Source organism: Mauremys mutica, chromosome 1 (genome assembly GCF_020497125.1).
Source record: "Mauremys mutica isolate MM-2020 ecotype Southern chromosome 1, ASM2049712v1, whole genome shotgun sequence".
In the NCBI taxonomy this organism is placed as follows: Eukaryota; Metazoa; Chordata; order Testudines; family Geoemydidae; genus Mauremys; species Mauremys mutica.
This window is the reverse complement of record NC_059072.1, coordinates 326,191,819-326,207,411: the sequence shown is the minus strand read 5'-3', so window position 1 is coordinate 326,207,411 and position 15,593 is coordinate 326,191,819. Positions and strand designations below refer to the sequence as shown.

At 42.9% G+C, this 15,593-nt stretch overlaps 1 protein-coding gene across 2 annotated transcripts in view; it reads right to left on the bottom strand.

Annotated features, from left to right (window-relative positions):
* RDX (radixin) overlaps nucleotides 1–15,593 on the bottom strand; it is a 117,434-nt gene that overhangs the window by 63,306 nt on the left and 38,535 nt on the right. The window lies entirely within an intron of this gene.

Sequence of the window (15,593 nt, the reverse complement as noted above, 5' to 3'; positions counted from 1 at the left end):
AACAACTTTGATATAACAGACTTTTTAATACCAAGGATTCTAAAGATTAGCCGCTGTTTAAAAATTTCTTTAAAGTTGAAGAGTGCTGCATAAGAGTTAAGTATACCTGCACCATCCAAAATTTGCACACTGAATTCCTATGCTATAATTTAATTTGTCCACCCTAATCAAGCTTTGACAGTACGCAAACATGGAGGGCCAAACAGGATTTTTAAAATTAAGATACCCTTTTAAAATCTATTTAAGGAGTACCCTGTTAATTTTGTAACCAATCAGGTGCACTAATTCAGGTATTCCCTTTTCCAAACAAAATGAAATGTATATAAGTTGAGGTAAAAAGTGAAATCACGCAGAGTGAGCAAAATCTGCTCTCTGAATTTTACTTCAAAGCAGCAATGTAGTGAATAGTGTCACTTGCTTTAAAAAAAACAAAACCTACTTTTCACTCTAGTATAGACATAGCTGGAAAAGCATTTATTTGTACTGTGTTCTAGAATTTCAATTTAATTCTTCTGTACCACAAGAAACTTGCCTGCATTATAGCATTAGATCAGATAGCATTGTTATCTAGCCACCTTCTCCCCCTTGGATATAGCATCATTTGTAAAAGTTAGTCATTGCTATGACCATTTTGTACAGCTTGCCAGGGAGTAAGGCATCATCCACAAAAACAACATTCACTTTCAGTGCAGTTGTACTCTGAAAAGTGAGTAAGAATGTGCTCACCACAACTGAATGCAGTGCCTTGTCTGGGCAGCAGGAAAAAGAGGACAAGGTTCCTCTAAAGATCCCTACTGCATCTGGGATACAAGGGAGGCAGAAGAGCGACAGACTTACCTAAGTGGAATGGAACAGGACATGGCTGGGCCAGAGGGGGACACTGACCCACCATATGCACCAGAGGAAGGGGAACTGTTTCTCAAACACTGATCAGCAGCTCTCCATCCCACACATGGGAGCAGAGTAGAACCAGGTTTTATGATCTGCTGTGGGTTTGCACTAGTCACCTTGGGGGTGGGGGAGGAGGCTGGGAAAGAATATTTCCCTCACCACTAAATTGGTTGAGAAAGGTTGGGGTTTTCAAAGGAAAAAGGCCCATTTTTCATTTGAAAAATATTAGCTAGTTCTGGTAACAATAAACAGAAACTTATTTCATTTTAAGCTAAGGAAGGCTTCTAACGTGGTACTGCTGGAACTAGTCTTATTTAACATATTCATTCATAATATGGTAGAAGGTATCAACCGCACATTATGAACCCTCCTCTGTGAATTTCAGTAGACTAAGGTTACCATGGACCATCATGATCATCTAGTCCAGTGGTTCTCAACCTGTTTACCATTGTGGGCCGCATATGCAGTTCTGTGTGTGTGTTATGTGGGCAACATCCATACTATATATACACATACACTACTTGTATGGCCCTGAGGATGTCATATGGGCTGCACGTGTGCTGATCAGGCCGCTGGTTGAGAACCACTGACTAGTCTGACCTCCTGCACATTGCAGGCCACAGAACTTCATCTACACACTCCTGTAGGATGACCATAACCTCTGGTTGAGCTACTGAAGTCCTCAAATCTTGATTTAAAGACTTCACATTACAGAGAATCCACCATTGACTCTAGTTCAAACCAGAAAGTGACCTGTGCCCATGCTCCAGAGGAAGGCAAAAAACCCAGGGTCTCTGCCAATCTGACCTAAAGGAAAATTACTTCCTCACCCCAAGCTGACTAAGTGGAGTTGCAAACACCATGAAGAAATAATATATGGAGGTCCTAGAAAGATCAGAAACAGGAGCAAGAAAATAAAGGGCAGAAGACAGGGGCAGAAAATTGCTCATGGATTGCATTCATTTCTCAGATTCACATGATCTAAAAGGTTGACAAAATTGAGTGAGTTCACATAAGAGCAACAAAAGAATAAAGGGGCTGAAAGGACTGACTTACCAGGAAAGAATTTTACTATTTATATTTACCTAAACAACAACTAAGTCCTTGATACAGAAAAGCAGTTAAGCATACATGCTTTAACTCTCATTGATTTCAATGAGACTTTAAAATGTGCTTAAATGGTTTGCTGAATTGGGATCTAAGAGGAGAAGACACAGTAACACCAAGTAGGGAGATGAATTCAGTATGATACATGGGGGGGGGGGGGGAAGAGAAAAAGAAAACTAAAAATTAAGACAACTGATATTAGTTTAAACTGGTCTCCAAGGAAGACATGCATGATAATACCTGCCAATGAAGGTTTGTTCCTTACACCATGTTTACTAGTCATCTAATCCAATTTTTAGAAGTCCCAAATTATGAGATTTCCAGTACCTCCCTAAAAATACTATGCCACAGCCCAACACATTTCACTATTGACAAGTTTTTTCTCAAACATAGCCTAAATTTTTGTGCTTGGTTTTTGTCTGTACATCTTTTTAGGCTTCTTTGTATCATACTAATAATCTAAAAGATTATTGCAAGTTTTGAACAGGAGACCTGCCAAGAAAATCTCTTGCACTGAAATTTGTCATCTCATCCAATCATAATTAAGGCTGAGAGTCTGTCACGGAAGTCACGGATTCCGTGACTTTCCAGAACCCCGTAACATCTGTATCGGCTGGTCCGGGGGCCACCTGAGCAGCCTGGGCACCCCTTGGTCCAGCTGCACCGGCCACTGCTGGGGCAGTCTCAGGCCACCTCACCCTCCCACCACAGCAGCAGCAGAAATTTGGGTGTGGGAGAGGGCTCAGGGCTGGGGCAGGAGGTTGGGACATGGGAGGAGTGAGGGCTCTGGGTGGCATTTACCTCAGGGGGCTTCCTAGAAGCAGTGACATGTCCCTTGGGTCCTAGGCAGAGGCATGGCCAGGCAGCTTTGCACACTGCCTCCACCCATAGGTGCTGTGAAGCCAGCACTAGGGGAGGGGGCAGCACACAGAGAACCCTGGCTGTGCCTCTGCCTAGGAGCTGAGGGACATGTCATCGCTTCCAGGGAGCCACATGGAGTGAGGTAGGGAGCCTGCCAGCCCCCCAACTGCCCTCCTCCAGCAGCATCAGGGGTCCCAGGCCACATGCTGCTGCCCGGCTCCCCCCTTGCCCCCCACCCGCAGCAGCTGTGGTGGTTCCCGGGCCACACACCCCCTCCAGAGCACCCACGGCGCCCAAGATTTAGTCAGAGGTATACAGTACAAAGTCATGGACATGTCATGGGTCATGAATTTTTATTTACTGCCCATGACCTGTCCATGAATTTTACTAAAAATACCTGTGACTAAAAGGCAACCTTAATCATAACTAAGCAGTATATAATTTAACAGGATTCAGAAAGTGATTACTTATCAATCATTTGTATCGCAGTAGCACAGAGAGGATTCAATCAGGTCAGGTTCCCACTGTGCTAGCTGGATATCATAGGTTAATGACAGCCCCTGCCCCACAGAGCTTTTGAACCTAGTTAACTTTGCAGAGCACACAAGTGACAAAGGCAAACAATGTTAAACTCTTTTATGCACTCCTTCTTTAAATAGTATACTGCAAACATCTAAAGTCAAAAAATTAGTCACTGCAGTTTTTCTTTAAATTTGAATTTGATACCTTCAAAAGAGATTAAAATCAACTTTGTCAACAATATGCTTAAGAGAGCTTTGATAAAAAAGATTTTAGAAATATTTAATCTGCTTCAAGGGCTGCAATGACTCTCTGAAAATTACATTGTAAATTTCTCTTTCAAATTTCATTAGAGACTGAGACCAGTCTACATTATAAACTTTTGATAGCATAACTGTTAATCAGGGGTGTGAAGAGATGTGATCTCTAACCATCATTAAACCCTTAGTGTAGATGCAGTTATACCAGAAAACTGTGCTTTTGTCCATATAGCTTATTTAATTTGGGGGAGAGGGGCAGGCTGCAATAAGCTATACTGACAAAAGTATAGTTTTGCCAGTACAAATTAATCCACAACACTATCAGCGTATTGCCAGTATTCCTGTAATCCCATAGCTCTACCATTAAAAGTGCTTCTAGTGTAGATCTTGCCTAAATGACTTAGGAGTTCATTTTCCAAAGTGAGTTAAGCACTTTTGAAAATTTTACCCTATTGGTTCCTGTACTTTGTAAGTCACAGTAATATTTTCCTGAAAATGTCTATTTGACCCCATCATATTTAAGTAATCTTTGTATTAATTCCTTCTCTTAAAACAAAGAAGCCAGATCAGGAGTAATGTTTTCACATTTAATGAGGGTCATACCTTTGTAAAGATTTTTAATCCAACACAAGCCACCAGAAAATCCACTGATTTATTGCCATATTTTAATAGAATGCTATAATAAATTAGATGTGGTTCTGTAACTGTGTAACATAACCACAATATTATAATGCCATGTAAAACTCAGATACTATGGAAAGGGCCATGTACCTAGACATTCATTTTTATAAGGTCTGCATACTTCCTTTAACATGTTCATAAAATGTTCCAATTAACCTTTGCTAATTGCCTTCTTCCTTCCATCATTAAGATGGTACATACACACACTACACTGATGATGTAGTTATCTGGTATTTTATTTTACATTTAAACAACAACAACAAAATAACTTGGGACCAGATCATCACTTCTTATGGACATTATTACAGGAATGGGCCAGAAGGAAAAGACTATAATGTTACATTTTCAGAGTTGCTGACATGTTATTCCTTCAAAACAGGATAGGGGACTTAATCTCTGAAAAGCAATGATCTCCCCAGGTTCAGTGAACATCTCCAACGATCCACTGAGAACAAGTGCAGCAGGGGACTTCAGAACTTGCTCAGAGACATTCTCCTGGAGCCTGGCAACACAGCCCTAAGAGAACCGTCCACTTTCCTCCAATCATCCAAAGTGGAGGGGTTTCCCCCACTCAGGTTACATTATTCCACACCAGATTCCCCATGGAATTGGCCAAGGGCTCTAAGTACTGCTCTATCTCCAACTCTCCCCATCCCATATGTAGACACCCAAACTCCATGATCTCATAACTGAGTACAATATTAAGAAATATTTATGCTTTAAAATTGTGTTAGAGTGATCAAATAAGCAGTTGTTCAATAAAGTGCATCCTGTCCAATTATTGACACTAATTATTGTTACAATAAAGCAAATAACATGCAAATATTTGAACAAAGAACATTTAGAATCAGTGTCATACAGCATATTAGAGTGGAAATTCCCTTTTGCCATCTAAGTGTTTCCAATTATATCACATTTAGTGTAAATAAACATTTCAATTTTATCAAATAAAAAAATCATAGGCTTTGGAACAATTTATTAATTTCATGTACTTGCTTATAAGTTCTCTAAACATCCATGTAAACATTGAATTGCAGAATCCTTGAGAAAGGTCAGAAAAGGCCAAATTATCATCTGTTTAGATTTCCTTCACTTTGCAAACTACCTACTACTTTAATCCAATAAAGGCTCATCATCTACGTTTCTCAATCTTGACTTGAAAGAGGCACCTTTAAGATGAAGGGATAGTTCATGCTCTGTAACTATTTAATCCTTCAAAACCATGCTCCACATCAGTCATCTGGACCTTCTGCAAAACAGTCAACTGTGTCTGCATCACAAAATCAACCATCTGAGAATTCTCCAAGAAAGCAGACTCTTGATTAAAAAAGGATATCTAACTACAACGCGGTCATATTTTAAGTCATTAGCATGTATCAAAGTTTCTATTGTAGCCAACCAAAAAAATGGTATTTATCAAAATCTGACAAATAAAGCTCTTTGTAAAATGACAACACATAAAATGCTTGATGCCAAATTCTGTCATATCATATTTTCTGCAGCAGCTAGTTTCCAAAAGAAACTTGTATATACAAAGCTAAAAGCCTGGGGTAAGAAGAAGTGGGAGACTTGAATAGGATGCCTGCTTGGAAGAAGCAGGAATCCTAATCAGAATCAGAGTCCCTGTCTGACAACTTAGATACTGCTTCTCTGAGGGTACGTCTTCACTACTGGCCGTATTGGCGGGTAGCAATCGATTTCTCGGGGATTGATATATCGCGTCTCATCTAGAGGCGATATATCGATCCCCGAACGCGCTCCTGTCAGCTCCAGAACTCCACTAACGCGAACGGCGGTAGCGGAGTCGAGAGGGAGAGCCGCAGATGTCGATCCCGCGCCGTGAGGACGGTAAGTAACTCAATCTAAGATACTTCGACTTCAGCTTCGCTATTCACGTAGCTGAAGTTGCGTATCTTAGATCGATCCCCCGCCCCCAGTGTAGACCAGCCCTGAGCAAGCAGTTTCCTCAGCAGGTCTATTAAAGGGTAGTTGTTTACCTACTACTGAGCACAGAAGTATGACAAAGGAGGTGGTGAAGCAGACTAATCTGGTACAAAGTTTTCTGTGTGAATTATGCGGCAAGAGTTCTATTTTAATTAAGTTCCTATTAGTGAAGTATCTAAGCACCTTAGATCTTGGAAGAAGTTCACTTTCAATAAATCTTGGAGCACTGGGTTAGTTCTAGAAGATTGGACGAAAGCCAATTCTTAAAAAGGGTAAACAGGATGACAGGGTAATTATCAGTTCTTGGCTATTTAACATTTTTATCAACAACCTAAAAGAAAAAAAAAATCACACTGATGAAGTCTGTAGATGACAGAAAAATTGGGGAAATGACAAAGAGGACAAGTCACTGGTATAGAGCAATCTGGACTACATGGTAACTAGGCATAAACAAACAAGAGGCTTGGGACTTCCAGCCCACAGCGAGATTTGCCAGATGAAATTAAGCAGTGGGCCACATTCAGCCCACAGGTTCCCCACCCCTGGATTAAAGGATTAGATAACATGCCTTATTGTGAGGGACTCATTGAGCTTTATCTATTTAGTTTAACAAAGAGAAGGTTAAGGGGGGACTTGATTACCATCTCTAAGTATCTACATGGGGAACAAATATTTAATAATGGGCTCTTCAATTCAGCAGAGAAAGGTATAACAGGATTAATAGTTTGAAGTTGAAGCTAGATTAATTCAGACTGGAAATAAAGTGTAAATGTTTAACAAGAAGGGTAATTAACCACTGGAACAGTTTACCAAGGGTCGTGGTAAATTATCACTGGAAATTTTGAAATCAAAGATTGGATGTTATTCTAAAAGACATGCTCTAGAATTATTTGGGGGAAGTTCTATACCGGGGGTAGGCAACCTATGGCACGCGTGCCGAAGGCGGCACACGAGCTGATTTTCAGTGGCACTCGCACTGCCCGGGTCCTGGCCATTGGTCTGGGGGGGCTCTGCATTTTAATTTAATTTTAAATGAAGCGTCTTAAACATTTTAAAAACCTTATTTACTTTACATACAACAATAGTTTAGTTATATATTGTAGACTTATAGAGAGAGACCTTCTAAAAACGTTAAAATGTATTACTGGCACGTGAAACCTTAAATTAGAGTGAATAAATGAAGACTCGGCACACCACTTCTGAAAGGTTGCCGACACCTGTTCTATAGTTTGTGTTATACAGAAGGCAGACTAGATCACAACGGTCCCTTTTGGCCTTAGAACCTATAATTCTAGGCGTATATCTACACTGCAGTTAAATACCCATGCTGGCCTGTGCCAGCTGACTCGAGTAAAGAGCTCATGCTAAGGGGCTATTTAATTCTGGTGTAGAAGTTCAGGCTCAGGTAGCGGCCTGAGCTCTGGGAACCTGCAAGGGGGTATGGTCCCAGGGCTCGGGCTCCAGCCTGAACCCAAATGTCTACACCGCAGTTAAACAACCCCTTAGCCCGAGCAAGCCACAGATTTTTAATTGCAGTGTAGACAAACCCAGAAGGGCTGAAGAACAGTTGGATGCCTGCCTAAGTGGCCTTAACTTTCTGCAGGAGAAGATTCCCTGCTCCAATTAATCTTATTAGTCCAGCAGGGCAATCATCTTCCCCAGTAATGCACCTTCTAAAATGCAAAGGTCAGGGGCTCCCTAATGGCACACTTCCTGAATCCCAGCAGAGGAGTTCCTCTATTGCAGATTTTAGGAGGTCTGTAGATATTCACAATTCATGTCTGTTCCAGAGATCTGGAGAAAAGTGGGCCATGCAACAGCTCAAGGCAGGGGTCGGCAACCTACAGCAAACATGCCAAAGGTGGCACGCGAGCTGATTTTTGATGGCACACGGCAGCGGGCTGAGTGGTTCAGCCCACCACTGGCTCCTGCCAGCTGGGGTCTCATCGCTGGTCCCACTCAGCACCCGCTGCCGGTCTGGGTGAAGGACCCCCAGGCTGGCAGTGGGCTGAGACCCTGGCTGGCAGGGGCTGGCGGCTGGAACCCCAGAGTGGCGGTGGGCTGAGCCGCTCAGTCACGGCTCTGGGGTTCCGGCTGCTGGCTCCTTACCAGTCAGGGTCCCCGCTGCAGCCCCACTCACCTTGCTTCCAGTTGGAGTTCCAGTGCTGGCCCCTGCCACTGCCAGACAAGGTCCAGGCCTCTGGCCCTGCTCAGCCCTACCAGCTGCCAGCTCCACTCAACTCAGCTGCCAATCTGGGGTTCCAGCCGCTGACCTCCTGCCAGCCGGGGTCACTCAGAAGCCTGTGTGCAGCTTAAAGTATCCAAATACGTGCCAGACATTGGAAAACTCAGCAAGGAAAAGCAAGGGCAAGGATCACACTAAACTGATAAGATCTGCATTTTAATTTAATTTTAAATAAAGTTTCTGAAACATTTTGAAAACCTTGTTTACTTTCCATAGAACAGTAGTTTGGTTATATAATATATAGACCTATAGCGAGACCTTCTAAAAAAACATTAAAATTTATTACTGGCACGCGAAGACTTAAATTAGAGTGTATAAATGAAGTCTCGGCACACCACTTCTGAAAGGTTGCCGACCGCTGGCTCAAGGTATCAGAGAACCAAACAGGAGACTTGCATAAGGGAACTCACAAGAAGTGGCTGACATCCAAGCTGCAGCCAGGTAATAATTAAAACGTACACTTAGTGTGTGACAAGGGACTGTATGCATCTTTTAATTTCATTTCAAACAGTTAAGAGTAGCTTCCCTGGCTTTGAAAAGTAGATGGAGACAGATTAAGTTTTATATAGTGACCTGTTAGTCACTCTTAAATTTCTAATTATTTTAAAATAGAAATTTCCAAACAAAAACCTTTTTTGAAGTAAGGTTGCTGACTTTTATGCAAGATACAATACAATACAATACGCAAGATACAATAGTACCATTAAGATTCTTATGCATTAAAAGACTAAGTGCTATATGTAATTATGGATACATTGAAAGAATTTGAAAACATGTGTGTCTTCTGACCTATAGCTAATGTTATTGGACTACAGTATATAAAATAAATTTTCACATACCAATAAAGTAGTTAATACTAATTAACTATAATGGTAGCCGAACATTAAAGTAAGTTAGTTTTATGTGTAATTTTATGTTTTAACAGCAGCGTTATGTATTTTGCATAAAGGTTATTTTAGTAAGGTTAACACGTTAACCCCAAATTAACATTGTGATTTTTTGTTTACAGTAGTTACAAACTTTGAAAATTTCACAGCAGGACACAAAGCAGTATAATCTCTCAATATATTTGTCTTATACAAGAGCTAATATTTAAAATAAATGTAGAAACTAAAAAAGATGATTGATCTAAATGTTCACGTGTCAATATGCAGTGATATAATGTTCACTGACAACATTGTTTTTAAAGGGATAACAAAGTTGTATATTGGATACATTTCATTTCAGACCTGATTATTTTCCTTTCCAAAGCAGTTTATCACTATATATTTATTATGTGTTAGGTTTCTTAAATCATAATATGTTATATACTAACACTCATTACCCTGTTAGTCCTAGCACTTTAGACTAAGGCCAATGCGTGATTTGTTTTCCCCCTGTACTATAGGATATCATGACAGAAATGAAAAAACAACTAGTTCTCGCTTCATGAGTCAGTTTCTAAGTAATCAGTTCTAAGTAATCAGTGATCAATCAGTTTCTAAGTAAAGGAGAACAGTTTTGGATCGTGAAACAAAATTCATGCTCATGAGCTTACTGAGGATAAAATTAACCAGCAGTAGTCCTAGCTAATCAATACTGATAAGGAATAAGATGCTTGGAGATCAACTTGTATATTAGTATACTCATTCAGCCTGCAAGAGAGACTATATTAAGCTACTTATGTATCCTTTCAATAATCAGAAGTTTTTCCAAAAATCTTGTAGCAATCAGACAATGTTTTAGTTTATACAAAACAGTCTTGAAAGGCCTCCCTTCATGCACCCACACACTTTCAACCCAAGGTGATAGCAAGACAAAATGTGGATAAAATGTACAATACAAAAAAGTAATGCCTTGAACAACTTCCACCACTGTATGGCAGCAATCAGGGCCTGCAGCAGAGCTAATATCCAGACATCCTCATCAGTACAGCTGGCCTGCATCAGGCTGCCTGATTGGTTGCAGGGGCCAGCAGACCAGCTCTTAAGCCAGTCCCAGCTTGCTGGCTGCTCAATGCTTATGCCCACCACTGCACCTGCACTATCTTGTTCTTGCTTCCCCTACCTTGAACTACCTTGTTCCTGCTGTCCCTGTCTTGCACCCACCCTTGCCTCTGTCCTGCCACTGCTTTGAACCCCACCTTTCCTGCTACGACCTCCAGGTCAACCTTTGGCTTCTGACTCTAGCTTAACCCTCGGCTCTGGTATGCAGTTCCTGCCCTCTGGTTTGACTCTCAGTTCCTGCTTCCAACTACCGACTCCAGTTCTGACCCTAGTCCTTGGTTCCTGATGCCTGCTACAATCACTAGTCTAGATTGCTCTTCTCCCAGTTGTCTGACAGATTGAGCAACCCCTAAACTTAAGAGACAGGTGTCCTCAGCGTAAGCATGGACCCTACTAAGGTCCCAGTGGAACTGGCAGATACCACCCAGAAACCTGCAAGTGCAAGTAACCATCCCTCAATCATATAACGTGGTCCTGCAGGTGCAAGTTTCTCTGTTGGCCCCTCCTACCCAGCTCTTCCTGGAGCCAAAGATTCCTTTGCCTGACAAATTTGACAGAAATCATGACAAGGGTTGGGGGTTTGTGAACCAGTGTCAGTTCCTGTTCTTACTACACCCTTGGCTCTTTCCTCACAGGACACAGTGAGCACACCAGGACCCCCAAGTCAGTTTCAAATGCAACTCTAAACACCTGTATTGATTTGATTACTGGTAAGCTCCAAGATTCATCTATAAGCCATAGTCAACCCAGGTGCCTCAAGTAACTTTATGGACTTGAATTTTCCTAAGATCTATGCGTTTCCGATCATATGCAAGGACTCACCAGATCTGGTAAAGACTATTTATGGGCCTCTTTTTTCCTTGAGACCAGTAACTCACTAGACCTGCAGTAACAGTTATCCTCCAGGGGCACTAGAAAAACCTTCAGTTTGGATTAATCCAGGCCCCTCATGCTCCCATCATCTTAGGTATACCCTGGCTTACCACCCATGACCCTCACATTCATTGGTACTGTCAACTATCCTGTGTCTCAGGCGTCAAGAACCAGACCAGTATTCTCTGCAGTTCACGTCACCCACTGGAAGACCTCAACCCTCAGCGTCCTCACAGCTTTGCCTGCTGTGGCCAAGATCACCCACAAATACCAAGACTTTGCAGATGCTTTTGACAAGGAGAGGTGCCCTCTCTGAACCCATATTTCAGGCTCTCCACCTGTACATGCAAGAGAATCTTCAGAAAGGTTTCATTTACTCATTCACATCCCCAATGTCTGCACCAATCTTTTTTGTCAAGAAGCAGGATGGCTCTCTATTGCCGTGTATTGACTATCTGATCCTGAACAAGGTGACCATATGAAACCGCTACCTGCTCTCCATTATCAATGAGCTCTTAGACTGGCTAGGCACGGCCTGTATTTTCACAAAATTAAATCTGTGCGGGGCATATAACCTGGTGCGCATGTATGAAGGAGACAAGTGGATGACCACCTTTCATGCTTGACACAGCCACCATGAAGACCTAGTCATGCTGATTTTCAACACTTTATGAAGCGTTGCATAGGTCAGAGTGCTGAACAATATATTTTGAGATACGCTGGACCACTCTGTCATTATCAACCTTGATAATATTCTGATTTTCCGCAAAGACTCAGCTTTTCATGACTAGCACGCATGTAGTGTTCTTAAAAGACTACTCCAGAATCATCTATATGCCAAGCCGGAGAAATGCGAGTTTGACCTTGAATTTCTTGGGTGAGATGATATATCCAAGGGACTGGCAATGGACCTCTGCAAGGTGATGACCACCACAGATCAGGTGGCACCAAAGGATGTCTGCGGAATCCAATGCTTCTTGGGTTTGCTGATTTTTATAGATGATTTATCCCAGGATTCTCTGTGCTCACCAGTCCTTTCACAGCAAAGCTGTGAAAGGGAGTGGGTTCTCATGGACCTCAGAGGCACAAGTTGCCTTTGATAATCTGAAACAGAAATTTGTCACAGCTCCCATCTTGGTCCACTCAGACCCCTCCAGATCATTTATAGTGGAGGCAGACACTTCAAACTTCGCACTAGGGACAGTTCTTGCCCAACTTACTGCTCCCAATGATTGAATTCATCAGTGTGCTTTTTACTTATGAAAACTCACTGCTGCTGAGATGAATTATGACAACTCGGACAAAGAATTGCTGGATATCAAAGCAGCCTGCGCAGAATGGCACCATCTTCTGGAAGGTGCTAGGCTCCATTCCAAGTTCTGACATCATAAAAACCTGCAATACCTAAAAATGGCCAGGAACCTGAATCAGCAGCCGACATACTGATCCCTTTTCTCGAGAAATTCAAGTTTGGGTCATCTACCAGCCAGGAACAAGGACAAGGAAAGCAGAAGCATAGTCCCAACAGAATGAATACTACAAACCTGCTGAGGAGACTACGTCCATGATTCTCAAGCCCTCAAACTTCATTTCTGGCATCACAGCCCATGACCTGTTATCCTCCATCCACTCTCAGTTATCTAGAGATCCCTTTGCCATCCAAACTCATCAAGCCTGAGATCCGAAAGAGGACTAGACCGTTATAGGTTTCCATGTTGCAGGACAGAAGTCTATACCATGAGGAATGCATCTGTGCGCCCAAAGGGGCCACCTGGCTTTGAGTCCTACAACTCTGCCACAATGCTCCTGTAGCAAGCCACATCAGCCATTCTAAGACCCAAGACCTGGTTTCTAGGGCCTTTTGGTGGCCTACCATATGCATCTCTGCTGCGTCCTGTGCATATTCCAATGATCTTTACTCCTGGACCAAGACCCCCATTCAAGACTGCTGGGACTCAGATTGACCTTATGCAGTCCACCTCAGTCAAGGGCCATCATCATTTCCATAGACTTTATCATGGAATTACCACCCTCCCAAGGGCACAATACCATTCTAGTTGTGGTTGACCACTGAACCAAGATAAGGCATTTTGTTTCATACCAGGCGCTTCCCTCTGCTCAGGAGACAGCCCACCTTTTGCGAGCTACATCTTTCATCTCCCTGGCTTGCCTATATGCATAGTATCTAACTGGGGATCCTAGTTTATTTCCCACTTCTGATGAGAATTTCTATACTGTCCAAGTATAGATGCCCTAACCACAACAACAACGCATCACCCAAGCACCCATGGGCAGGCAGAGTGGGTCAATCAGATCCTTGAACAGTACCTACATTGCTTCCTAAACTATTATCAAGATGATTGGCTGTCCCTAATTTGTCATGCGAGTTTTCTTAAAACAAATGCCACACACACATCCACCAAGAAACCACCTTTCTTTGCTAACTATGGCTTCCATCTTCATGGTCATCGATTGTTTGGAGGCAATATCTGGATGCCTGCTGTTACCAAACTCACAGCCTATATACAGCAGGTACACCAAGAACTCTAGAGGCAGTTAGAAGGCACCAAAGCAACTTACATATAAGTATGCCCAGTGGTCCCACCAGCAAAAACCTGGCTTCAGGACAGGGAATATGGTGTGGCTGTCCACCCAGAATCTGCAATCAACTTGCTCCTCCATGAATCTGGACCATAAGTATCTAGTGCCTTTCCCAGATCACAAAACAGATTAACCAGGTTACATTCAAGTTACAGCTAACAGATTCCCTCAAGATTCACCCAGTCTTCCATGTCTCTCTTCTAAAGCCATTAGTCAAGAATCCCTTCCCATTCCATACTACTATTACCCATTCACAGATAAATATTCAGGGCCAAGAAGAATATGTGATTTGGCAGATTCTAGTCAGGTCTGAAACTACAATATCTAAATGACTGGAATGAGTACAGCCTGGATCTCCTGTGCATCTTTCACCATGCTTACCCTGAGGCCCCAAGGTCTCTAGATGGCACTCTCAAGGGATGGGTACTGTCAGGAACTAGGGCCTGTAGCAGAATTAATCTCCAGGCAGCCTTATCAGTATAGCTGGCCTGCAGCAGACTGCCTGATTGGCCACACCACCTGATTGGCTGTAAGGGGCAGCAAGACAGCTCTTAAACCACCACCAGTAGTTCACTGTCTGCTGTATGCTCAGGCGCACCACTGTGCCTGCACCTGTGTTACACTGTTCCTGCTGCCCCTGCCTTCCACCCAGTTTGCTGCTGTCCTGACACTGCCTTGAATCCCTCCTTGTCTGCTATCCTGCTCACTCAGGTTTGAACCTTGGCTTCTAATTACTGACTCCGGGCTCGACCCTTGGCTCTGGTATCCAGTTCCTGCCTTCCAGTTTGGCCCTTGGCTTTGACCTCTGACTACTGACCCTAGTCCTTGGTTGCCAATGCCTGATCAAACCACTAGGCCTGATGCCCACTTTGACCACTAGGCTAGACTCTCCTCATCCCAATCAGCATATGCTGGACAGAAGAATCCCATGCACTGCTACAGACTAGGGACCGAATGGCTAGGCAGCAGTTCTGCAGACGAGGACCTAGGGGTTACAGTGGATGAGAAGCTGGATATGAGTCAACAGTGTGCTCTTGTTGCCAAGAAGGTTAACGGCATTTTGGGCTGTATAAGTAGGGACATTGCCAGCAGATTAAGGGACATGATAATTCCCCTCTGTTCGGCATTGGTGAGCCTCATCTGGGAGTACTGTGTCCAGTTTTGGGCTCCACACTACAAGAAGGATGTGGAAAAACAGGAAAGAGTCCAACAGAGGGCAACAAAAATTATTAGGAGGCTGGAGAATATGATTTATGAGGAGAGGCTGAGGGACCTGGGATTGTTTAGTCTGCAGAAGAGAAGAATGAGGGGGGATTTTGCTTTCAACTACCTGAAAGAGGGTTCAAAAGAGGATGGCTCTAGACTGTTCTCAGTGGTAGCAGATGACAGAACAAGGAGTAATGGTCTCAAGTTGCAGTGGGGGAGGTTTAGGTTGGATATTAGGAAAAACTTTTTCACTGGGAAGGTGGTGAAGCACTGGAATGGGTTACCTAGGGAGGTGGTGGAATCTCCTTCCTTAGAAGTTTTTAAGGTCAGGCTTGACAAAGCCCTGTCTGGGATGATTTAGTTGGGGATTGGTCCTGCTTTGAGCAGGGGATTGGACTAGATGACCTCCTGAGGATCCTT